General features: G+C 39.2%; 1 protein-coding gene across 4 annotated transcripts in view; it reads left to right on the forward strand.

Moving 5' to 3' along the window:
• LOC137996443 (tetratricopeptide repeat protein 28-like) overlaps window positions 1-26,467 on the forward strand; it is a 34,810-nt gene that overhangs the window by 1,626 nt on the left and 6,717 nt on the right. Inside the window, exons 3-8 of one of the 4 annotated variants that reach the window (XM_068841860.1) lie at window positions 42-233; window positions 911-958; window positions 1,210-1,258; window positions 6,378-6,424; window positions 6,668-6,716; window positions 18,383-18,936. The gene's annotated coding sequence lies outside the window, so the exon portion shown is untranslated. Of the gene's footprint in view, window positions 1-41; window positions 234-910; window positions 959-1,209; window positions 1,259-6,377; window positions 6,425-6,667; window positions 6,717-18,382; window positions 18,937-24,915; window positions 25,144-26,467 lie in introns of all 4 variants that reach the window. The other 3 variants (XM_068841859.1, XM_068841858.1, XM_068841857.1) reach the window with 3 other exon arrangements.

Below are 26,467 nucleotides of genomic sequence, written 5' to 3' on the forward strand. Positions count from 1 at the left end.
ACGAATTTTGCGTTACTTTTTGTTGTTTTCTCTTTACTCAGTTTGGATCAAGTTACTGACTACGTCAGAATTCCTGATATGTTTATTTTCTAAAGTGATCATGATCACCGTCACTCATGATCAGTTGCGAATGACGTACCCAAATGATCCACTAGTATTATTTATCCCGTAATGTTTTGTTCAGCCGGATTCATTTTTCCTGCTCACAAGGTTTTAAAGAGGAACATTGCAAGGTATTTGGTAATATTAGCTTGCTGGGTGTAATCAGATATTTGTCTGTCGTTGCAAGATAATAAGTAACAATTAGCTTGAGATGTCATGGTGCTAAATTATTTGTTTCTTGTGTGATCGAACTACAATGTAAAAACTGCCCTCCATTCTTTTCTTGCACATCGAGAAAGTAAGCAAGTAAATGATGTATCTTGAATGGTTTCTGAACAGAGAGGGTTTTTCGATTCAAAATTGAGGGTGTCACAAAGGAAATGACGATGAAGAATGCATTCAATCAGTTTTAGCCATAACAAACCCTTTATGTCTACTCGCTTTAAAGTCTTACTTAAAGCTAAGCAAGATGGGAGCATCGTATAATGTACCCGTTCTCATTACAACTTTGAACCTCGCCGAACGAAACCATTACTTGAGTTTTTCGGAGCAATGGAACAGTCATCTCACCTCGATCAGTGTTCAAATTGGACTGCTTCACTGATCAGTTGCGCTGTTTGCTCGAGTATGAAATGACTTCTCCTTGCTGCTCCATTTGTTAGTTCTCTTGAGAATTTTCAGCTTTCCGCTCCTGTTCTACATTTTTAATGCATACTAGGCATAAGGGAATTTTGTTATGAAAGTTAAAAGTTTTCCTACAAGATTCGATAATGCATGGATAACCACATTAAATCATCAAATTTTGCAGAGTCATTTCTTGTCGTCAAGGACTTCGCATTGATTAGCATCCGTTTTGGTAAGTTGCTCACTGTTACTCATTTCTTAATAACACGAACAAGTAATTTACTTGTGATAAACCAGTTCTGATGAATTTTGCGTCACTTTTTGTTGTTTTCTCGACTTTACCCAGTGTGGATCGAGTTAGTGACTATGTCAGAATTCCCTACATGTTTATTTTCTGAAGTGACCACTGTCACTCATGATCAGTTGCAAATGATGCATCTAAATGATCCACCACTATTATTTATCCCTTAAATTTTTTTTCAGCCGGATTCAGTATTCCTTCTCAAAACGTTTTGAATAGGAACATTGCAAGGTATTTGGTAATATTAGCGTACTGGGTGTAATAAGTTATTTGTCTGTGGTTGCAAGGTAATGGGTAACAATTAGCTTGAGGGGTCATGGTGCTAAATTATTTGTTTCTTGTGTGATCGAACTATATACTGCCCTCCATTCTTTTCTTGCACATCTAGAAAGTAAGTAAATGATGTGTCTTGAATTCTTGCTGAATAGAGAGGGTTTTTAGTTTTTGATTCAAAATTGAGGGTGTCACAAAGCAAATGACGATTAAGAATGCATTCAATTAGTTTTAGGCATAACAAACCCGAAATGTCTATTCGCTTTAAAGTCTTAGTTAAAGCTAAGCAAGACCAGAGCCTCGTATAATGTACATGTATGCATTCTCATAACAACTTTGAACCTCGCCGAACGAAACCATGTATTTTTTGAGTTGTTCCTAGCAATCATGAACAGTCATCTCACCTCGATCCGTTCTCTTGAGAACTTTTCAGCTTTCCGCTCCAGTTCCACTCTTTTTGCATACTAGGCATAAATGATTTGTGTAATGAAAGTTAAACGTTTTCCTACAAGATTCGATATTGTAACAATTATTATCGAGGTGTTAAGCCGGAGATGAAGAAGACGAAGCGGATAATGGCGGTTCAACAAGAGCACATGTTTTTATTCTTCAAAACGAGGCTAACCGACGTCACGGTTTACAATGATAGCCAATGTTAAGCAATATTGTTACATCCTCCCCTTTTTTTTTTTTTTTTTTTTTTTTTTTTTAGCGAAAATGAACTAAAGCAACGCTGCGAGTGTCTCTCAGTCCTTACAAAAGAGTAATAGAAAAAAAAAACAAAAAAAAAACAAACAAAATAACAAAAAAATGATTAAGTCTTAACATAGTCCTGGAATCTAACTGGTTCTTTGATGACACGGCCCGAGCGAGTACACACAGGTGACGACTGCTTGGTGGTCCTTGCTTCCAGGTGGCTTTTCTGGCCGTTCGCAGCTCTTGTGTTTGGCAATTGAGTATCCTGACCCCGTTGAGGTCCAGGCAGTGGATCTGGTACAGGCAGTGCATCCGCTGCGGGAATGGAAGGGCTCTTCACTAGGTGCTGCCTATTGCGTCTAAAGCTGGAACCGTGTGACTGGACTTCATAGGATCTCTCATCTAGTCGCTTTGTCACGTGACCCTCATCCCAACTGTGTTTACCAAGGACAAATGGTTTCATTCTAACTGTGTCGCCAGCTTTTAAGGCCGGAAGGTCATGGGATGACCGATTGTAGTAATGCTGCTGCCTCTTTTGGTTGAGCTGGAGTTGTTCCCTTTCATAGAGGCTGGGTGGGCTTCTGGGTTCCAGGAGCGATCTTGTGGACGGTAACAAGCTTCTTGTCCTTCTCCCCAAAAGACGCTGTGCCGGGCTACTGGCAACACCTTGAGTTGGTGTGTTCCGGATATTGAGTAGAGCTAGGTACTGGTCTTCTCCTGACTTTGATGTCTTGCGTAACATTCTTTTTGCCGTCTTCACAGCCGATTCAACTTTTCCATTTGCCTGGCTGTGGTGTGGTGATATGGTAGTGTGCTCAATGCCCCATGTCCTGGTAAAAGATTTGAATTCACGTGATGTAAATTGGGGGCCATTATCTGTAACCAGTTGTCTAGGAATACCATATCGTGCCAGGTGTGACTTCAATCTTTTGATCACAGTTGATGATTTGGTGTCGGTGAGTGGATCCAATTCCCAGAAGTTGGACTTGTAGCAGACGGTGACGAGGTACTCTTTGTCATTACAGGTGAAAAGGTCTGCCCCAATTTTCTCCCAAGCTCCGTCCGGGATTTCATGAGACATGAGCGTCTCTTTACAAGGTGTTAGTTCATACTCGCGGCATGTCTCACAGGTGCGAATCCAAGCTTTTAATTCCTTGTTCATGCCGGGCCAATAAACATGTTCCCTTGCACGGCGCAGGCAGGCCTCAATTCCTTGGTGTCCACTATGGACATCTTTTTTGACAGCTGTGCGCATTCCCTTTGGTATAACAAGCCGCTCGCCACGAAATATAAGGCCATCAGTGACTGCGAGCTCATCCCTAACACTGAAGTATGGGGTGACAAGGGGTGGTAGCGATTTCTCATCTGCTGGCCAACCTTCCTGTATTACGCGTTTCAGCTGTTGAAGAGAGGTGTCATCGTTGGTGTATTGGCGGATCTCGCGGATCTTCTCTTCAGGCATGATCAGGTAGGAGAGGGCATTTATGGTCTCGAATTCTTCTTGTCCACAATCAGAGGCTTTTGGCAGGTGAGCCCTGCTGAGCGTGTCGGCCAGGTACATCTCTTTACCATTTAGGTATCGCACTTCAATGTCATATGCCAGGGCGCGCATTAGCATTCCCTGTAAGCGTTTAGGGGCTCTGTCCAAGGGTTTCTTTACGATGCTTGCAAGTGGTTTATGATCTGAGTACACAGTCACAGGGCGGCCAAACGTGTACTGGTGCCACTTTTCTAGGGAAAATACAATTGCGAGCATCTCCTTCTCTATGGTAGCATATCTCGTTTCTGCCTCACTCAAAGCGCGGCTTGCGTATGCTAGCGGCTGACCGTCTTGAAGTAGGGCGGCTCCCAGTCCCTGTCCACTAGCGTCACACTGGATCGATAGGTTTTTACTTGGATCGAAGTAGGCTAGCACAGGTGCGTTTGTCAGCAAACGCTTCATCTCTGTAAAGGCTTTCTCGTGTACAGCATCCCACATCCACTCGGAGGTAGGGAGAGCTAGGTCATAGATTGGACGCATCACATCGGCAAGGTTTGGAACAAATTTAGACAGGTAATTTACTGTTCCTCGTAGTCTTTCTACAGATGCTTTGTCTTGAGGAGGAACCATGTTTTGGACTGCTTCCACTTTAGTGGGGTCTGGCTTGAGGCCATCACTGGTTAAGACATGACCCATGAACGGAATCTCGCTGAGACCAAAGCGGCACTTCTCTTTGCTCAAGGTGATACCCTTATCAACACAGCAGGTGAGGAAGGTACGGACACGTGTATCGTGTTCCTCATCTGTTCGACCCCAGATAATCACATCGTCAGCGATACAGCGCACCCCTTCAAGGCCCTCAAGAGCATGATGCAGACGTTTTTGGAAGATTTCGCTGCTGACTTTCAAACCAAATGGGAGACGCAGCCACCGATAACGCCCAAAAGGGGTGGCAAATGTGGTTAACAAACTTGATGCATGATCGAGCTCACAGTGGAGGTACCCAGACTTGAGATCACAAACAGAGAATACTTTCGCCTTGGTAAGTTCTGGAAGTACATTTTCCAGAGTGGGAAGCTGGTAGTGTTCGCGCTTCAGTGCGTCATTTAGAGGTCGGGGATCAATGCAGATACGAATTCCAGCTTTCTTTTCAGCAACAGACATCTGACTCACCCAGTCAGTGGGTTCGTCGACAGGCACAATGATACTCGCGTCCACAAGACGCTGGAGTTCATCTTTGACAACTTGTTTTCTAGATTCAGGCAGGGTGCGTGCACAACGGATTACAGGAGTGGAACCTTCAATCAATGTCAAGTGAACCTTCTTTCCAGGTAGGGTACCAGGGGTGTCCTTAAAAGCCTCAGGAAACTGTTTGAAGTGTTGATTTTCGTGGTTGACAGCATTAACTGCTTTAAACAGGTCATAATGAACACTTATGAGATTCATCTTCTGTGCGGCGGTACCACTGAGGAGAGGTGTGAGGTGGTCTTTAACAATGACGAAGTCCACCTTGTACGTTTTCTTGGTAGCCGGGTTCTTGACTTTCACTTTACACTTGCCAAGAGCGGGCATAGAGGTTTTGTTCCACATCTGAAGATGGACCCTCTCAGGGCGGATAGCATGCTGATCCCTCAGGAAGTGTTTGGGAAGAATACAAACTGTAGCCCCACTGTCGATTTGCATTTTGACAGGTCTTTCGTTTACCTCCATTTCGCAGAAAATAAGCTGGTTTCCAGGACTTACTGAATTCACAAATTCACTTTCGAGAGCTGTTACAGTGCTGATTGTCCCAGTGCTGCTTACGGATGAGTCGGAGGAGTAACCGTCGCCCAGAGAGTTGACACCTTGGTGTTTACATTTCGTTGAAGCTTTAAAGTGATTTCTTTCACCGCAGGATGCACAGGTCTTTCCCCAAGCAGGGCACATTTCCTTTTTCATTACATGAAGTTGGAGACAGAATAGACATTTCTTCTTTCCAGAATGCTTATCATCACTCTGGGGAGTCTTCTTATGCTGGAGTTTGTTTGGGGCTGACTTCTTTGTCTTCTTCGAAATATCCTTGACCTTGTTGATTTCTTCATTCTTCAGAGCCTTCATGTGAAGAGAAGCAGCTTCCATTCCCCGACAGATTTCAATAGCTTTATTAAGAGTCAGATCGTGAGTAGAGAGGAGTTCTTCACGTGTTTTGTCATCCGAGATTCCTAAGAGTAGGCGGTCCATTATTAGCAAGTCTCGCATGCAGTCACAGAAACCACAGGTTTTGGCCATGTTTCGCAAAACTGAAAGATACTCATCGATTGACTCGCCAGAGGCTTGATCTCTACGGTTAAACTGAAAACGTTCAAAGAATTCCTGTGTTTGGCCAAGAAAGTGCTGATCGTATTTGGCTAGAATATCCGCCATTTTATTTCTGTCCTCACCTTCGGAGAATTTCATGCCGTTGTAAAGTCGCAAAGCTTCTATTCCAATCGTGTGCAGTAAAATAGCGCACTTGTAGTCTTCTGGCTGGCTGTTTAAGCCCGTGATAATACAGTAATTATCCCATCGTTGTTTCCAGATTTTCCAGTTATCAGCCCGATCGCCTTCGATCTCTAGAGGTTGCGGAGGAGAAACTTGTGGCCTTCGAAAAGCCGGAGCTGGAGCGAGCGTTCCAGAAGCTTGACCGCTAGAATCAGTCATTATGTTCTTTGTTCCACCGCTGCCACCATGTAACAATTATTATCGAGGTGTTAAGCCGGAGATGAAGAAGACGAAGCGGATAATGGCGGTTCAACAAGAGCACATGTTTTTATTCTTCAAAACGAGGCTAACCGACGTCACGGTTTACAATGATAGCCAATGTTAAGCAATATTGTTACAGATATTGCATGGATAACCACATTAAATCATCAAATTTTGCAGAGTCATTTCTTGTTGTCGAGGACCTCACATCGATTAGATCCATTTTGGTACGTTGCTCACTGCAGTTACTCGTTTCTTAATAACACAAACAAGTAATTTATGTGTGATAAACCAGTTCTGATGAATTTTGCATTACTTTTTGTTTTCTCTTTACCCAGTTTGGATCAAGTTAGTGACTAAGAATTCCCTACATATTTATTTTCTGAAGTGACCACTGTCACTCATGATCAGTTGCAAATGATGCATCTAAATGATCCACCGGTATTATTTATCCCTTAACTGTTTTTCAGCCGTATTCAGTATTCCTGCTCAGAAGGTTTTCAAGAGGAACATTGCAAGGTATTTAGTAATATTAGCTTGCCGGATGTAATAAGTTATTTGTCTGCCGTTGCAAAGTAATGAGTAACATTAGCTTGAGCGGTGTAATAAATTATTTGTTTGTTTCTTGTGTGATCCAACTGTACATACTTCCCTCCATTCTTTCCTTAACCATAGAGAAAGTAAGTAAATGATATATCTTGAATTGTTCCTGAAGGAAGAAGGTTTTAACTTTTGAATCCGCTTAGGTTCAAAATTGAGCAAGTCACAAAGCTTATGACCATGAATGCACTCAATCAGTTATAGCCATAACAAACCCTTATTAATGTCTACTCGCTTTAAAGCCCGATCGGGGGTACCCCCATTTATGGGCTATATAGAAGGTAAATATTTTAAGCAAGAGCCGGTACAGCGTAGATTTGATTTTAGTAGTGTACTATCTTTCGGCTGGCGAAAATAGCCTTCTTCAGGTACAATGAGAGTTTACATTGGATTGCTTTTCTGTACACATATATAGTAAGTGGACGTTGACGTAATACTGGAAAAATGTGATAAAATATGGTAGTTACAACAAATTTTAATTCAAATGCTAAGAGTAACGGGAAAATAACTGAAAAGACTGTAAATAATAAACTGAAATCTTATACGTTTCTTGGCGGATATTAAGACCGTTGGGATCAATTGTCATGCCTTTTGAAATTTAAAAAAAGCTTCCCTGGCCTTACCTGCCTTACGGATAGAGTCTGTTGGAAAATATTGTTTCGATAGCAATTAGTTGCATGTCCTTAGAGATGTTGTGGCTCAAGTAAAATTAAGGCCTGGGTCACCCAGCATTAGAACCATTTTTTTGAAAAAAAAAAAAAAAAAAAAAAAAAATTAAGTAGTTTGCACCTGATTTTTCTCAGACTTGACAGAAAGGTGCATTAGGAGCAGCCCTCTCAGCCTGTATTACTAATTTACCGGAAAGTAATATGATACCTTCAGTAATGGTTACTTTACGCGGCAAATTTGTTGGTTGTGTTCTGAAGCAAATTCCCACCACTAAACAAACAGAAAGTCGGAAAGCAACAGTGGCTATGTCTATGAATAGATGAGATACGATTTATTAGTTTTACGCTTGGAATCCCAGCCAGAATTTATCCCTGTCCGAGGTGGATTCGATCGAGTTATGGTTTGCAATAACAACGCCATTCTTTTAGATTGATTACAGACCCTTGCAAAACAAATCTGGAATATTCTGGTTATTTCCAGAATTTTTCTTAGGATATGACAAAAAAAATTTCTAGAAATTCCCGGAATTTACCAGGTTTATTTTCTGGAAAATTCTAGAAAATTCTAGAATGTTAATGAAACATGCTAATTAGGGAAGAAATTGCCAGCTTTTTTCCAGAAATCATAATCTGGGATCAAATCAGGTTTTTCCAGCTTTTTCCAGCTTGTTACAAATGCTGCTTTCTAGATTTCCTAGACATTCCTGCATGCTATTAAATGAAAGCATGTGAAGATCATGTATTAATTTCCAGCTTTTTTCAAGGATATTCCAGTTTTTCATGATTTTCCTCGGCCTTTTCCCACCAGTTAATTTTATTCCTTGATGGTTTTAACTTTTGGTTCCTTTAAGGCAATTCAGCCATTGGTAACTTTTTAAATTTATCAGGAGTGACTTTACTAAGCTTCTTACTCTAAGCAGTCAAATCCACAACAAAAACAGGCATCATTTTCTTGTCTGTATAAAGAACTACCAAAGATCATTGAATACTTTGTTTAACTATAAAGTTTTTTGTCATTAGTGGTAATCAGGCAGTCATGTCTTGTACCTTCCCTTGTAGAACCAGACATTGTGTAATCTATGTAAATCCTATTTAACGACCTTATGTAAATGGTATGTTATGATATACATAAATTGGATACAGAAGCCTTATTCAAAGGCTATGTTATACGTATGCCTCATGTATATATTTTGAAAGGAAATGCTATGTTTCATCTAGTCAAATGGAACCTTTACGTAGCATATGTAAAGGCTATGTTATGGGGTTTTTGTGTCCAAAAATAAAAATGGTTTCAACATAGTTTATACGTAGATTCGAAACAGAAAATACACAACACATACATAATTATCCTGCTCCTATAAAATAATATTCCAGCAAATCAGAAATGTGCTGGAAACTACAAAAAATCCATTGTAGTCAAGCTATTAACAATTATTACCATAGCTCACAGACAAAAACAATTAGACGACAGATTTTGAAGCAGTTACATATTTTTATTGCATGAACCTAAGCATTTAATTCATGCCAAAATCTTTGAATTGGGTTCTTGTTTTAAATTTAACGAGACCCTCCATGAGGGTACACTGGGTTGCCTGTGGTAAGTGCACCGTTCCAGACAATTTTTTTTCTAGTTGGGGGGTCATTAAGACCATTTAAGGGGTCACCCAGAAGTCATACCAGCAGAGGCCCTTTGGCTCACAGGTCCTCACACGTTCGCACGACGAACAGATCCTTTTCTGAGGTTAAAAACCTGGCTACCAGCCTATTAATTAATCATTTGTCGGAAAGAAGAAATTCCTGTCCTCTTTGGAAATTTTAGACACGCATTGCTTACATGTGGTAGTGAAGTAAAACAGCAATTTATTCCATATAAAATGTCAACTGAGCTGTGTGTTGTCTTCTAGGAGATTCAAGTTGTCCTTGCATAATATGTAGCTCTAGCAGTGCACGATATTGATTTGGTATTGTCTATCATTGTAGTGCCATGATAGAAGTCTTGGGTAAATAGCCTGAGAAGACATGTGGTTACTAGCAAAGTACTGAACCCAGAAAGATTGAAGAAAATAAATGGGAAGTGAGAAACATTGGCTTCTGGGCTGACATGTTGATAATTTTCAAGCTCCCTCACATCTTCTTTCACCTCAAGTTTAAGCGTGCCCTCTGAGCATCTTACAGCTTTGTAATACTAAAGTTTACTAAAGTTAATTCCAGGAGTCCGGCGGGGTTAGTATCTGGATGGGTGACCTCAAACATATACCCCTTTGTAAAACAGGAGCATTGGACCAAAAATACTATTAACGCTAACCAATGCGAACTCAGCAAGGTACAGATTTTGTTAGCTTGCTCTATGCAAAAACAAATGTTGATGCAAAAGTAAATTGATACACAGTTTTTAGAAAGAGCAGAGGGAAGTTTCCTGGACGGTCGTTCGAGAATAACATATTTACGACATGAAAACAACATTAACTTTGAACCGTGAATATAGAATATAAAAAGTTACGATCAGCGACAAACATTTTGGGGAGATTTTTGCTACGTTCAATTTTGTTATTGTACTTTTGGTTGCACAAATTAATCGCAAAATCGAAAGTGACATCGCCGGAATTCAGCGGGCGCCGTGATTAATTTTGTGTCAAATGATGGCAAGGTATCGGGTTTTCGTAAGTTTCTTTTTCTGTCAAGTGTTATAGAGTTTGACAATAAATGAGCAAAGTCAAAAACAAAGATCACAATCGCCCAAACTCTTGAGGTTGACCCCGGGGTTGACCATTGTTTCTGCTGAGTCAAAAATTTACTCTCCAAGACAAGGTTTTGTATCACCAGGTAATTCCATCATTTTGGAAATAGCAGCTACTTTATTGTTCATCTGCGTCACAATTTAGTTTTGTCCAATATACACAAACGGATACGATTCGTCAATTCCGATAGCCCATTGGTACCAATGGTAGGATTGGTACCAGTACAAAAGAATGTCATTCCAATGGTTCTGTTTGTGAATATGCATTTCATTAAGGGGACTTTCACTATTTTCCCAATTATGATGGTCTATTGGTACCAATCGTACCATTGGTACCAATAGAAAATGATGTCATTCCAATGGTTCTACTGGTGAAACTATTTTCTCATGTGATCTAGCTGGGTACAGCCTACGGGGCAATTCCGATGGTCCATTGGTACCAATGGTACGATTGGTACTAATAGAACATTATGTCATTCCAATGGTTCTATTGGTGAAAAAAAAGTTCGCTTTCACACCAAGTAAAGGCACGCAATAATTATAATGATTATTCCTCGTTCTACAAGCCAACCACAAAAACAAGTTAGCTTTTACACCAAGTAAAAGCACGCAATAATTATTATAACGAGATGCTTCCGTGAAGCATACACTGGGTTGCCTGTGGTACGTGTTACAGAAAATCACAAGGCACTGAATTGTGTGGTATTGAACTACAACATTCCAGTCTCTGAAGAATAACAAGTAAAAGAGAAGCGAGAAACATTGTCTTCTGGGCTGACATGTTGATAATTTTCAAGTTCCCTCGCAACTTCTTTACACCACAAGTTTAAGCGTGCCCTCTGAACATCTGACAGCTTTGTAATACCAAAGTTCACTGAAGTTAATCCCTGTCCTGCAGGGTTAGTGTTTGGATGGGAGACCAAAACAATATACCCCTCATCAAACAGAAGCATCGAACCGAAAATACTTTTAACGCTAACAAATGCGAACTCAGCAAGGTACAGATTTTGTTAGCTTGCTTTATGCAAAATAAGAACATCATTCTAAAAGCTTATTCTACGCAAAAAGTAGGTTCTGGAGGTAATTTTGAGAATGGAAATCAAGGTTACGCGGCAGACGGCAAATACAAACTCGCGATTTAATTAACTTAACACACCAGAAAGACGCTAACCTCATTTTGACAAGATAATGCTTTACTATTGCCATAAAAACTATCCAGTTACGCTCGCATATCATAAAACATGATGAAACAAACAACATATTTGCTATTAGAGGCAAAAACCCCTTCCTATTTCATTACGTGCGTGAAGAGAAGAAACTCAGTCGTTTCAAATATGCGCAATATTGCAACAAACTAAATTTCAGGATCAAACCGTTTACATGAAGAATCTTTTCCTTGAATAATGAGGCACAAAATAGACGACAAGCTTTCTTTCAAATAATCCTTGGCTGTCACAATTCCAATTATTTTTTTTTTACCTGAAGATTGTGCAGAGTTGATCACAGATCCAGGTTCCAGGTGTTGGTTTTTCACCGCCTGCCTAGTTTATCCAACTGACTTACCATTATTGAGCTCCATAAGGGTATATTTTGTTTAAGGATCCACTAAAACGCCATTCGCGTTACATCACTTTCGACGCCATTGGACACAGTAGAATCATTAACTTAGCCTGCCACCAGAGAAATCTACGCAGTTCCACTACCCTCTCGATCCTAAGAAAATACTCGCAGAAGGCTCTATGAACACCACCACTTACCAGGGGAGTGACAGGCAAGACTTTTACCGACACGGAAGAAAAAAAAAAAAACACCGAACAAATGCCAAACACTTTCCGACTGGGATTGCCATACGGCAACCCATTAAATATTCCTCGTTCTATAAGCTTACCACGCAGAACAAGTTCGCTTTTACACCAAGTAAAAGCACGCAATAATTATTATGAATATTCCTCGTTTAATAAGCCAACCACACAAAACAAGTTCGCTGTTAGACCAAGTAAAAGCACGCAGTAATTACGATGAATAGTCCGCGTTCTAAAGCCAAGCACGCAAAATAAGTTGGCCTAGCTTTACACTAAGTAAAAGCACGCAATAATTATTATGAATATTCCTCGTTCTATAAGCCAACCACGCAAAACAAGTTCGCTTTTACACCAAGTAATAGCGCGCAATAATTATTATGAATATTCCTCGTTCGAAAGCCAACCACAAAAAACAAGTTCGCTTTTACACCAAGTAAAAGCACGCAATAATTATTATGAATATTCCTCGTTCTGTAAGCCAACCACGCAAAACAAGTTCGCTTTTACGCTAAGTAATAGCGCGCTATAATTATTATGAATATTATAAGCCAAGCACACAAAACAATTTACACCAAGTAAAAGCGCGCTATAATTATTATGAATATTCCTCCTTCTGTAAGCCAACCACGCAAAACAAGTTCGCTTTTACAACAGAGAAAAAGCATGTACGCAATAATTATTATGAATATTCCTCGTTCTAAAGCCAACCAGGCAAAACAAGTTCGCTGTTATACCAAGTAAAAGCGCGCTATAATTATTGTGAATGTACCTCGTCCTTAATAAGCCAAGCACGCAAAACAAGTTCGCTTTTACACCAAGTAATAGCGCGCTATAATTATTATGAATATTATAAGCCAAGCACACAAAACAATTTACACCAAGTAAAAGCGCGCTATAATTATTATGAATATTCCTCGTTCTGTAAGCCAACCACGCAAAACAAGTTGGCTTTTACACCAAGTAAAAGCATGCAATAATTATCATGAATATTCCTCGTTTTGTAAGCCAACCACGCAAAACAAGTTGGCTTTTACAACAAAGAAAAAAAGAATGTACGCAATAATTATTATGAATATTCCTCGTTCGAAAGCCAACCACAAAAAACAAGTTGGCTTTTACAACAAAGAAAAAGCATGTACGCAATAATTATTATGAATATTCCTCGTTCTAAAGCCAACCACGCAAAACAAGTTCGCTTTTACACCAAGTAATAGCGCGCTATAATTATTATGAATATTATAAGCCAAGCACACAAAACAATTTACACCAAGTAAAAGCACGCAATAATTATCATGAATATTCCTCGTTCTGTAAGCCAACCACGCAAAACAAGTTCGCTTTTACACCAAGTAATAGCGGGCTATAATTATTATGAATATTATAAGCCAAGCACCCAAAACAATTTACACCAAGTAAAAGCGCGCTATAATAATTATGAATATTCCTCGTTCTGTAAGCCAACCACGCAAAACAAGTTCGCTTTTACACCAAGTAATAGCGCGCTATAATTATTATGAATATTATAAGCCAAGCACACAAAACAATTTACACCAAGTAAAAGCACGCTATAATAATTATGAATATTCCTCGTTCTGTAAGCCAACCACGCAAAACAAGTTCGCTTTTACACCAAGTAAAAGCACGCAATAATTATCATGAATATTCCTCGTTCTGTAAGCCAACCACGCAAAACAAGTTCGCTTTTACACCAAGTAATAGCGCGCTATAATTATTATGAATATTATAAGCCAAGCACCCAAAACAATTTACACCAAGTAAAAGCGCGCTATAATTATTATGAATATTCCTCGTTCTGTAAGCCAACCACGCAAAACAAGTTCGCTTTTACACCAAGTAATAGCGGGCTATAATTATTATGAATATTATAAGCCAAGCACCCAAAACAATTTACACCAAGTAAAAGCGCGCTATAATTATTATGAATATTCCTCGTTGTGTAAGCCAACCACGCAAAACAAGTTCGCTTTTACACCAAGTAATAGCGGGCTATAATTATTATGAATATTATAAGCCAAGCACCCAAAACAATTTACACCAAGTAAAAGCGCGCTATAATAATTATGAATATTCCTCGTTGTGTAAGCCAACCACGCAAAACAAGTTCGCTTTTACACCAAGTAATAGCGTGCTATAATTATTATGAATATTATAAGCCAAGCACCCAAAACAATTTACACCAAGTAAAAGCGCGCTATAATTATTATGAATATTCCTCGTTCTGTAAGCCAACCACGCAAAACAAGTTGGCTTTTACACCAAGTAAAAGCACGCAATAATTATCATGAATATTCCTCGTTCTGTAAGCCAACCACGCAAAAGAAGTTGGCTTTTACACCAAGTAAAAGCACGCAATAATTATCATGAATATTCCTCGTTCTGTAAGCCAACCACGCAAAACAAGTTCGCTTTTACAACAGAGAAAAAGCATGTACGCAATAATTATTATGAATATTCCTCGTTCTAAAGCCAACCAGGCAAAACAAGTTTGCCTTTACACCAAGTAATAGCGGGCTATAATTATTATGAATATTCCTCGTTCTGTAAGTCAACCACGCAAAACAAGTTGGCTTTTACAACAAAGAAAAAGCATGTACGCAATAATTATTATGAATATTCCTCGTTCGAAAGCCAACCACAAAAAACAAGTTCGCTTTTACACCAAGTAAAAGCACGCAATAATTATCATGAATATTCCTCGTTCTGTAAGCCAACCACGCAAAACAAGTTGGCTTTTACACCAAGTAAAAGCACGCAATAATTATCATGAATATTCCTCGTTCTGTAAGCCAACCACGCAAAACAAGTTCGCTTTTACACCAAGTAATAGCGCGCTATAATTATTATGAATATTATAAGCCAAGCACCCAAAACAATTTACACCAAGTAAAAGCGCGCTATAATTATTATGAATATTTCCTCGTTCTGTAAGCCAACCACGCAAAACAAGTTCGCTTTTACAACAGAGAAAAAGCATGTACGTAATAATTATTATGAATATTCCTCGTTCTAAAGCCACCCAGGCAAAACAAGTTCGCTTTTACACCAAGTAATAGCGCGCTATAATTATTATGAATTCATAAAGGCCACCTTTTCCAGCGAACAGTTTTTTGAAACAACATATTTGCTATTAGAGGCAAAAACCCCTTCCTATTTCATTACGTGCGTGAAGAGAAGAAACTCAGTCGTGTCAAATATGCGCAATATTACACCAAACTAAAATTTCAGGATCAAACCGTTTCCATGAAGAACCGTTTCCTTGAATAATGAAGCACAAAATAGACGACAAGCTTTCTTTCATATAAGCCTTGGCTGTCACATTTCCAATTATTTTTTCTTACCTGAAGACTGTGCAGAGTTGATCACAGATCCGCGTAAGGTGTTCGATTCGTTCTCTGTCTTTTCAAAACAAAATAGAAAATAGAGCTAAATATTATTACCTCTTACCATTAATTATCTGAAAATAAGTCCTACAATCTTCTAATTTGCAAAATCAAAATAAAAAAAAATGAAACTGGAAGTATGAGACAAGATATTACAAAGTCATAAATGCTAGCGCCCTCATTTTTTGAATGACCTTTACAAAAGAGTGATAAATGTATTTTTTTGGATTATAGTCTTTATAACTCAATCAATAAGACTGGAATTTTGCAGAGTGGTTAAGCATTTGAATCAAAAACCCTCTGAGGGGAGTCGGAATGTATGGCAAAAACATCTACTACGTGTACGAAAAACAGATGACATAAAATAATGGAAACAGGCGACAAGAAACAATATCACAGCAAAACATAACGTCTTGCAAACAGTAGTTAAACAATAATTATGTTACCATTTGTGTCTGGTGCCCCACGAAGGAGCCATATTAAATTAAAGATGAACTGTCCAAGTGAAATTAAGATTGGTTATTTAATAGTAATACATGAAGCAGCAGTTAACCTAGCAACCTTTGTAGCTTTCTTAATTGGTGTTGATAACAGAATCCTCCTTACAAGAAGGGGTTTCTCTCCACTAACTAAAACATTCACTAATTAGCAGGTAGTTTGAGGGGAATATTGTGTGTGAATGGTGGCTGAGTTGGGCAAACATCATACACAAAAGTTAGGGTTAGTCTGTAGAATGAGGGGCGGAAATTTACAAAGCAAACTCTCAACCCCAAAATAAGGCTAACAAATGAAACAAATTCTGTGTGAAATTAAAAACTTTAATCACAGAAACAGCCAGATAGTACATGTATGAAAAACTGAATCACGTAGGAGGGATTAACAAATATTTGACCATAAAAATTATTCAGCAGACGTGGCCGGCTTGGCGGTGATATCTCCAAAAAGGCTCGTGGTGTATGAGGCCACCTAAGCAGAAACAGCCACAAGTCAAAAAGGGACCTTGCCGAGTTCTGGAATATGTACTCACTAGATGCAGATGTAGAAGTCCTTTAAGGCCTTTTACTGACACCTTGAAAACAATATGAAACAGAGAGTTACTGTATTGATATGTACTATTTGATTGAGTAAAAGGGCTAGATCGGACACATTTTTTTTTCTTTTCTTTAAATACGCCCTCAGACCCCCAAAAATAGATGCCTGTGATCCTTGAGTGTGAAATAGTTATGCTATATTTTTTAAGTTCTCTGTGTGGTGTTGCTAGTCAAGCCTAACAATAAATACAGTCATTGTTATTTTTTAAGGTATGTTCCAGGGCTCGTGCTCTTAATTATTTTATTTATGTTTCACACTGTGGAACAAAATGTGATCATATTGATCAGCCACAGGTTAGCTTATTTGTTGGGGCCAAACTGCACAAAGGCAAAGAAAACAATATGGGGTTTGGGAGAGGATGGGGAGTCTTAAAACGTAGCAGTAGTGATAGGCTACAAATTGCTTTTCTTCAGGGGAGGATATTCTACAAGGAACTGGAATCATTGCTTTGTCCTCAGATGGTACAAAATATGAAGGAGTTGCCATGGAATAGTACGGCTTTTTTGCATAGTTATACCTAAGGGGGCAAGGACATGGTATTTACAATAACTTATCAGTTTTGCATTGTTTTGCTGTGATCCATTTTAAGTTTAGTCTATATATTACCTCGAGATCAAACATTGTTTGCCATGTTATGAAGTGTTCTTACACATCTGTCCTTCTGTGGAATGTTTGTTTCCAGGCTTTAAAGTAATTAAGTAGTTGGTTTAAGTTGGTAACACGTTGATCTGTTATTGACTGCAGTGGACTGTTATCTTTGAAGACATTCCAAAGCATTTCACATTTTCATAAGTTCTTGTATCTTTTCTGTGGTGTTTTCATGCAAAGCCATGTCTTTGCAAACTTTTTCGGACAGAGTATTAACAGCAAGCTTTACTCGTATTTTATTTAAATTATCAAGATGGAATTACAAGCGCCCTGATTAAACCGTATTTGTTGTTTGTTGATTTTCCCAAGTGGGTGAAATCTTGCAAATAGTTTTAAAATATTGTTGGTAAAATTGACTGCGGTGGGGAATCCGATTCGTCGCGAGCGATTTTAAGTGAGCAAGTTTGAAGTTCTGAAATGCTGCTATATCCAAATATATCCACCTGGTTTTTTACTATGTTATGTAAAAGCTATCGATCTTAAACATATGTAAAATTTAGAGTGGAGTAATGTGGAGTACTCCTAAAAGAAGCAGTGGAACACGGCTTGGTCAGAATACCGGTCGTTTCACCACCGTATGAAGTCGGTTCGCCAACGTCCAAAAGCACCTTTTTCGTTGAGAATAATTGTCAATTAGATAACTTGCAATTCACTTCATGAGAGGGATTGTTGATGTGAACCGCCATATTTGTTATTGAACCTTTCAATGCGCCCCAATCCCCCCTCAAATTTTATTAGTTTTCTTTATTGATAGTTTATTGCTGGTCATATTCTTTTGCAAACTTGGTGGCTCCTAAAGGAGCCGTTTTTTGGTTGTGATTTTTACTGACTTCTTCAGTTTCCACGAGTGGGGCCGTTGAGATGTGAGCACGTTTTCAGCAACTGTGCGGCGGTCTTCTCTTTCCTTTCGTACTTCTCCCAGCTGTCGAATAGCCTCACCTGTTTCGATACTGCTTCAGTTTTTCATCGGACACAAATGCTAGGATATTGATTAGTAGAAAGAGGTTTAGATAGTTTTACTAATACTTGGAAGCTGCATATGCATAACGTTTTCGAGTTCGATTCCTTACTATAATACTTGGAAACTGTTTTCCCAGTTCGATTCCGAATATTGCGTTGTCTTTATCTTTATTTTAATGCTCAATAGACTGCATAATGTTTTCTCAGTTTTATTAATTTATGACTAAACAGTGATTAAAACCTTCTTGTAGTCTTTTTCTTTCTTGTTGGCCATCAGGACAAACACAAGTGGGACTTGCTTTGCATATTCCCCGGATCGGACGAAAGCATTCACCGTCAGTAGCTGCTTGAATGGGTGTCGCACAAGCTTGAAAGTTCCGTCCATGTACCAGGATTTAGCCTTGGCCAGGGTATTTAGCTGCTCCTGTCTGGTGAAGATCAGATGCCTTTCTGCTTAACTGTCAGGTCGGCTTGGAAGAAACCGGGAGGGAGACATTCCTCGACCAGTTCAAAGTCCAGATCTTTCGGTTGCTCGGGTCTGAGTTTCTGCCGGAGTCGGTTGGCAGTTCTAGCCACATGTGCAGGCTTAGTGAGGGCTGGACAAGGTGCAGCAGTCAGTTCATCTAACATGACCTAAAAAAAAGGAAGGAAAATTTGACTGTCTCGTCTATGAGATGCTTTTCATCAAGCAGCAATTCTAGTCTCAACACACAGATTCCTCGCAGACTGATTCCATTCACGGAAAGCTCTTTGTTTAAGAACATTCCATCACCTATTGTCGTTTTAGTATTGTGAAAAACAAGCATACCAAAAGATGGCGGAATGTCAAAGGTATCCATCTCTTTCTCGATTCTGCTACTCTCCCCAATTGGATCAGTGATCTCACTGCAATATAGGCATCGCCAAACCACCTCTAATCCGGTCTTAACAGCATCTCTATACTGCTGTCTCAAAATTCCCGTGTTGCAACGTCGATGTTGTCATTTGTCGCAGCCATTGCAATAGATACAATAATAGCTTTCCATCTCGAGTGACTCTTGTAAACATATTTGATCAGCGAAAATACTTCGATAAGATGAGTGGATTGAATTGAACAGAAAATCACAGCCCTTTTATGCAGCAATGCCTGATTAAGCCGGATCAAAATCGCAGGAATTTGATTGGCAGATATTGTTGGTGTTATCTGTTCTTTCTTGTAGTTACATATCATTAAACGTTTAAACAATATGCTATTTAAGTTGAAAAAGGTTCTCACCTCCTTTGCAACATGCCGCACAAGTGAAGTTAATGAGCTCACATTGTTTTTATCGCGTTTCTAATTCTTCCCGTAACAGGGAGAAAAGAGACCGGTAGAGAAGCAGGCTGTAGGGGGAACATTTAATAGTTGAGTGGGGGAAGGAAAAAGTTTTGCCGCAAATATTTAATCAGTGTTTCAAACAACGCAAAAACCCTCTGCGAGAGTAGAACAAACACGTAGGCGAAATTTGCAGGAAACAAGTGAACGTTTCTAAGCGCGTAATCAAACAAACATATTTCAAGTCGATGGCTTTTTAACTACGCAAATGTTTAATAAAAAGGTTTTACAGCCGGTTTATGTTCACAAATAAGGCCGTGGATGGCGTGGGAGACAGAGAGGGAGAGAGAGAGATTGGGGAGAGTGAAAGGAACATTTTCAAGCCGAATCAAACAATTCATCTTGGATCAAAGGTCACATTATCTTCTTTTGGTAATTTGTAAATAAAATTCAGATCTATTTCACAAAGTATTTTGGACGTTGGCGAACTGACATTATTAGACGTTGGCAAATAGACTTCATACGTTGGCAAACAGGTCGTTGGCGAGCTGACACGTTTGCGAAACGACCGGTTACCCTTGGTCACGGTAAGCGGGACATACCTGCATTCGACACTGTCTTACTTCAGTAAAATTAAAACAGCTTCCGACGAAAATACTTGACAGACAAAATAGTATTGAGTTTTGGGTCAAAAATATCAAAAGGGCCTTTAAATATACACTAATGGTGGCCCAAAAATAAAGAAAGAAAACTTGATTTCTGGTTCGTCAAGAGGATGTTTTTGGCAGCCATTAATTGCACCGGAAACGCGGAAGGAGCGCTCGTGCCAGTCCTTCTCCGCATCGCACATTGGACCAAGAGCGGAATGCCCGTTTCACCGCCCTATGGACGCCCTATGTATAAGCGCCATGCTGCTGACTGCTGACCAGAACGAAAAGGACGCACTAGTTCCCGATCCTGTCTCTCACGTGTTATCCAAGATGGCGGAGGATGACAGTCTTTCTACGGAGCAAGATTCGAAAGATACTGGAGTTCATTGAAAGGATTAAGTGCTGACTTGGAGTGTGTAATTTTCGAGGGTAATGCATCATGTTCCTTTTGGAATAAGGCCGATTACGAGACTCAGAGAGCATCAAACAAGGTAATCCGTTGATTGGTTTTTCTCACAACCTATTGAATACATCGGAATAAAAGCTTTCTTTTTCATTTCTCCATGTACAGAGTGCTTTTATGTTCAAAGTTTGGAGCCTTTAAAGGACATTGCGTAAGCTAAGTAAATGTATTAACTCGAAAGATATCACATTCACATTCATAAGCTATTTCAGAGAGCTATGTGACCTTTAAATGGTATTGCAATAGTAATGGCATATGCTTTACACAGACTCAACTATGTAATGTAGCAAGTTAAATAGTTATTACATAGCAAGTAAGGAGCAGTAAGTAGCCTTTATATAGCTCAACATAGTTATATGATAAACTTTACATAGCGTTTACATATGTCTGGTTCTACAATGGAATTTTCTTACTTCTTAAATTTTATACATAATACGAAACTGCATGCTAAACATTTCTTTAAGTTTTTATCTGAAAAGAGTTGAATTTATAGAATAGAAACTGTAATAAACTAAAAATTTGTTTCATTTGAGAAATGTTAAAATTGTTAACAAGCTGTAGACTATTGCTAGTTTATTTCCAGTTTCCTGCAAGAAATGAAGACTGGAAGAAACTGTCATTTTCTGGCAGCACCTGATAAATGTATCAAATTCGAGCTATTTCCAGCTTTTGAAAGAACCCAAAACTTGCAAAAACTGGAAAACAATTTCTGGAATAAAAGCTGGAATTTGACTCTGGAATAAAGCTGTCACATTTTAGAAATTTCCAGAAATTTCCAGAACTTAACAGAAAGCTTGAAATTCATTTTGCAAGGGGTCAGTGCGAAATTCGACCATCAAAAAGCATCTTGGTACATGGCTTTCTCAAACGAGACTATAATCACCGGAATAAGCAATGTTTCCGCTGCAATTAAATTCAATAAAATTTTTGGGTAAATGAAACGGAGGTTTTTTGAGGCCCAATTTCAACATGCTGTTTGTCAACAAAAGTCGACCTTTGACCACCAAAGCAGAGGCAAGGTATATTGAAACCACACACGCAATCTCGATTTATTCACTAAACAATTCGAGACTCTAGCTTTACTGACACAATACAACGTGAATTGACTGGAACTACTGTAGGTCAAGGGGAACGTGTCATTGAAATTTAACTGTCTTGGTTTAAGAGTGACATATCCGGTAATTAAAATAACTGACCTAAAAATTTGGATACCAGTAAGATTCATTCCATTCCATATTTTTGCGCAAACAAGTTTCCTTAATTCACTTTGTGAACATACCTGCAAAACAAACAAAGAAAGGTATCCCCCTTTATGTAAGCATACGCTTCTTGGATTTTCCTTGAAGCCCTCAAACAACCATTGAACCAGTCGAACGCTTCATGACTTTCGTGAGTTGTGCCGTGATTGTGTCGTCAGAGCTGTCACACAAGAGATAAGGACAAAGCACACAGACCATTATGACTGCATGCGGTTCTATTCTGAGTTTGTTGGGGGAATTTGTGGCCCAAGTTCTGACAATCCAGCAAACGTTCAATGCGTAATAATAGCAAAATGTGATAAGGACATCAAGGCACACATGAGAAGTTATAAAGTGTTGGATTCTTCTCTGGATACAGAGGCTGGGCTTTTGTTCGCACGTGTGGGTGAGCTTTAAATTAAATCACTTAAATTAGATTGAGCAGAAAATCTCTTTGTGAAATCTACCTATTACAGACTTAATGTCAAAACCCGGCCACAAGAAATGGACCCTAAAAACACTGCTGCCACAGTGCCGCCACAGTCGTGTTGTTGGATATACCTCATTCGTTAATCCATGAGGTAAGCAACGCGACACTGCGGCACTAGCCACTCTACTCAGCTCGATTTAACCGTAAGTCGACTAAGGCACTGCAGCACCAGCCATTCTACTGAATTCACTCTATCTGACACAAACTGTGCAAAAACCACTTTCGTTCAGTTCGGTACTGCGGCTAGCGTCGCGAACGTAAATGCCCCTTTGTGGACGGGTATTCAGCAATCGCTCCAATTGCGAAAATCGAGTAAGCAAGATATGTAAGACCATGTAATCATGTATCGTTGTACGAGACTGCGAGCACTCACTTTTCCAGTTGTCCCTGAAGCGAGTACATTGATCAGTGCAGCCAGATTGTATCACTGCCCGTGAAACTAACGGTTATTGTTTTCTTATTAATTGCTTTTAAAAGGTGTTTTTGAGATAGATGATATAATTTTTGGGTACGACGATATGCCCACGGCATTGTGATCGATTTGGAATCCGATTGAGATGTAATAAGAAAAATTACGCCTGCCCACATGAATGGGCATCACACATGGCAGTGAAAGGGGAGTGTGAATTAAGCTTTGCTCAATTTTAAAAGCTTGACTTGTGCTTGACTTGCTGTTCTAGCGAAATTTCAACTATTTATAACCGAAGTTGTAGTACAGTGGCGAAGTTACCATGAAAACAAGATAGCCACTGAAAAACACGCTATATTTTATCTTTAAACGCGAATATCTCAAAAACGAACTGGGTGACTCCCATTTTTTATTGCTGGAGAGTAATTGGCACGCTAAGACAAAACTCATTACAAAGTTTAAAAAAATTCTTTGCAGCAGATTCATAGCCACCTTGACGATTGGAAAAATTTAATATGGTTCTGAATCTGCTCCGGTTTTTTTTTTAACTTTGCACAGAGTTTCATCTTAGCCTGCTAATCGCTTTTCAGCAATAAAAAATGGGGGACACTTTAGTTCGTTTTTGAGATACTAAGTGCTTTAACACAAAATATAGGGCGTTTTTAGATGGTTCTTCTGTTGCCATGGTAATTTATTACGTCACAGTAACATGTGCATCTTGTTTAACGATTATTGGCAGGGTTTCATGTGGTACCATAACATTTGCCGTTAAGTGAAACAGCGTTATAGAGTTAGTCCGTCTAATGAGACATTCCCTCAAAAATGGTTGAAGCTGGTTTGAGCCACCTTGACACGCACACGCTAGTTTCTGGATAGTTTATACATCAGTGTTTTCGACACATACAACGGAATTAGCATGCTTGTGGTCAATATAATACTCTAAAACCCGCAGACCACCACACCGTGTATGTCTTGTAGGTTGGAAAGGATTTCTTGTTTGTTAAAGTTCAGAGAGAGAGAGCGAAATTTATTCTTAATCTAGGTGCAAGTTTCATTCAGAAAATGTGATTAAAAGATTTTTTCAAGAAAAACAAAAAATTGCACAAGGTGGCTGTACGACTGTAAGGGTGCATGTATTTCTTATTTTACTTATTATATTTATTACTATGATATTTATGTAATAATATTATATAAATTATACATAATACTAGTATAAAATTATATACTATAATAAAGTTTCTATATAACGCCTGCTCTCATTGGTTTAAACACTGTGCTTTATGAGAGTACAAAGCACGGAACAAACGAAAGCTCACGCCATCATCCGCAGAAATGGCGGATAAATTTCCGAATTTTTCCTTGGGTATTATTGAACAGTTTGTTTTCCAATTGCCATATCGGAAACGTGCAGGTTTTCATGGGCAACAATTCGGCTGGTTTTCACTGAACATAATTATTTAGATCCTCTTTTTTGCTGTTTTTTACGGACTGAAACATAGAGGCACTTGTTTTTCCTGAATAAGTCCGGCCGGGTGAATGAATCAGTTGGAAGGCTCTCTGGGTATAAATCGGCGTCTCAGTTACCGTGACTAACTGTACGAAATCAGTCAACTGATTCACTTTAGTAGGGAACGAGAGCAACAAGGTGAAAAAGAAATTTCTGTTAATAAGGTTTATAGAACAATGCTCTCAGCAAATAGGACAAGCCGGCAATGGACACCTTTTCATTTCTCTGCCCTCGAGTTAGAAGATCCAACTGAATCAGCCGGTTACCATTAATTTACAACTGAATCAGTTATTGACATGAATAGCGCCGGATAATAGCGGAAGACCATCCCTACGATTTTCCTCGCACTCGCAGTAACTTTTGCTGTTCTCCGGGTCAACTGAATAAGTCGGGTTGTGTGACTGAATCAGTTGGAAGGCTCTCTGGGCAATCAAGCTTTTCCCGTACGAAATCAGTCAACTAAACAAGTCCACGAGACTTGACGCAGTTATCAGTGAGACAACTTTATGGTATATAGACCTATATGCAAAGAGATATATATGCATCACTGTTCATATGCTTCTGGAACTAAGGCGGAAAACATCAGTGAATAAGCAAAGGAAAACAATCCATCACGCCAATTTAAACGACACCAACACCAGCGCAAATGTCACGGGCACGTGTCTACAATGTAATTCAATTCACAATCGCAATAATTGAATTTACCAGAGAATTATTCAAAGCTTTTTTTCTCCTTGTTCTTTTATTTTTCCTTTCTAGTTCCCCGCTAAAGCAAGGCTTCCAAGGCAAATGATTATTTACAGAATGTAAAAAAAATTTGACTAAGACACGGCAAGAAAAGCGGTCGATGTTTCTTATTACAAAGGTTCTAAGGGGCGTGCAATTCATCGCAAGAGCTCGTACATTAAGGGCTTCATAAGTGTTTGTTTGATTGGGATCAAATCCAGATCTGCCCGCAAATGCCAAAATTCATCCACAACGGGCGAAGTAAGTACATGTAATTGCTGTTTTTTCTTTAATTATCCGTACGCGTGTGTAAAAATTATAAGTAATGCGGCTTTCTCAAAAAATAGCATGCCTTGACTGCATTTTGGCTGGTAAGGAACAAGTCCGTATTGCAAGTCATTTTTGCTCCCATAATTTAAACAGTGATTTAGCAGTCGGTATGAAAATTGTCTGCTTGAAGGTCACAAACAGTTTCAATATTGACGGTGAGTCAAAGATTGCTTTATGTTCATAAAGAAATTAAAGAATAAATAATGTGTAAAAAAATTGGCACGAACACAGGGCTCTCCCTAGTTTTCAGCACAACTGGTTGGGGCCTTTTCAAACCGGTAAAGCATTTAGTTAATATTGGACGTTCTGCAACGGATAAGCGACTTCTGAGCGTTTGCAGGCGGTAATAAGTGCTTTACAAGCGGTAGATTTTACTGGTTACCGCCTAATAAGGAGAACCCTGGAACGTGGTTGCTTTTCATTGGCTCGGACAAAACTGCTTCAGTTGTGGTTTGATTTGAGCCAGACAACTTGTCATCACAAGAATTACGATTGGCGGAGAGGGTATGAAACAGTCAACTGATTCAGTACTGATAAGCCACCACTTGATATTTGATTCCTATTGGTTAAAACTGTACTGAATCAAACATTCCAGTTTGTAATTTTGCATTCCAGTTTGGATTTAGCTGGTGTTAAGGGTTAATCCGTGCTCCCCTTTCACTGCCATGTGTGATGCCCATTCATGTGGGCAGGCACAATTTTTGTTATTACCTCTCCAAATCGGATCGAGATGCCGTGGGCAAATCACTGTACCCAGATCTTAAACCTGATTCGATAGGCAATGGGAAGCCAATGAAGTTCGTAGAGAGCTAGTATAGTAAATGGTTAGAACCCAAATGAAAATGAACAGCATACTTAACCCTTTCAGCCCCGTGGGGTTCCCCATTGACGAATAAAATTGTCTGGCGTTAGACAGAGTAAAATCTATAAGTGGCACTATTGGGAGTGAAAGGGTTATTAAGACTCCATTGGTAGTACGGTGGGTGTCTAAGTGGCTACCCACATGTACGCATTGCGTACCTACTTTTTTAAACAACGCCGAGAAATACGAAAACACAATAGTTTCAATGTCCTGACTACAGGATGCTAAACTGGCACAGCAAGATTAATTGAGCAGTGAGAGGGAATAACTATCTTAAGCCAATTTTCGAAATGCCTTTCTTCATCAGGGTTTCCCAACGAATGATTTTGGCGTATGGAGAAAGAGAGGGAAAGGCATAATTTGAATAACCGGATTATGCATCTCTAGTATAAA

Source organism: Montipora foliosa, chromosome 3, assembly GCF_036669935.1.
Source record: "Montipora foliosa isolate CH-2021 chromosome 3, ASM3666993v2, whole genome shotgun sequence".
In the NCBI taxonomy this organism is placed as follows: Eukaryota; Metazoa; Cnidaria; class Anthozoa; order Scleractinia; family Acroporidae; genus Montipora; species Montipora foliosa.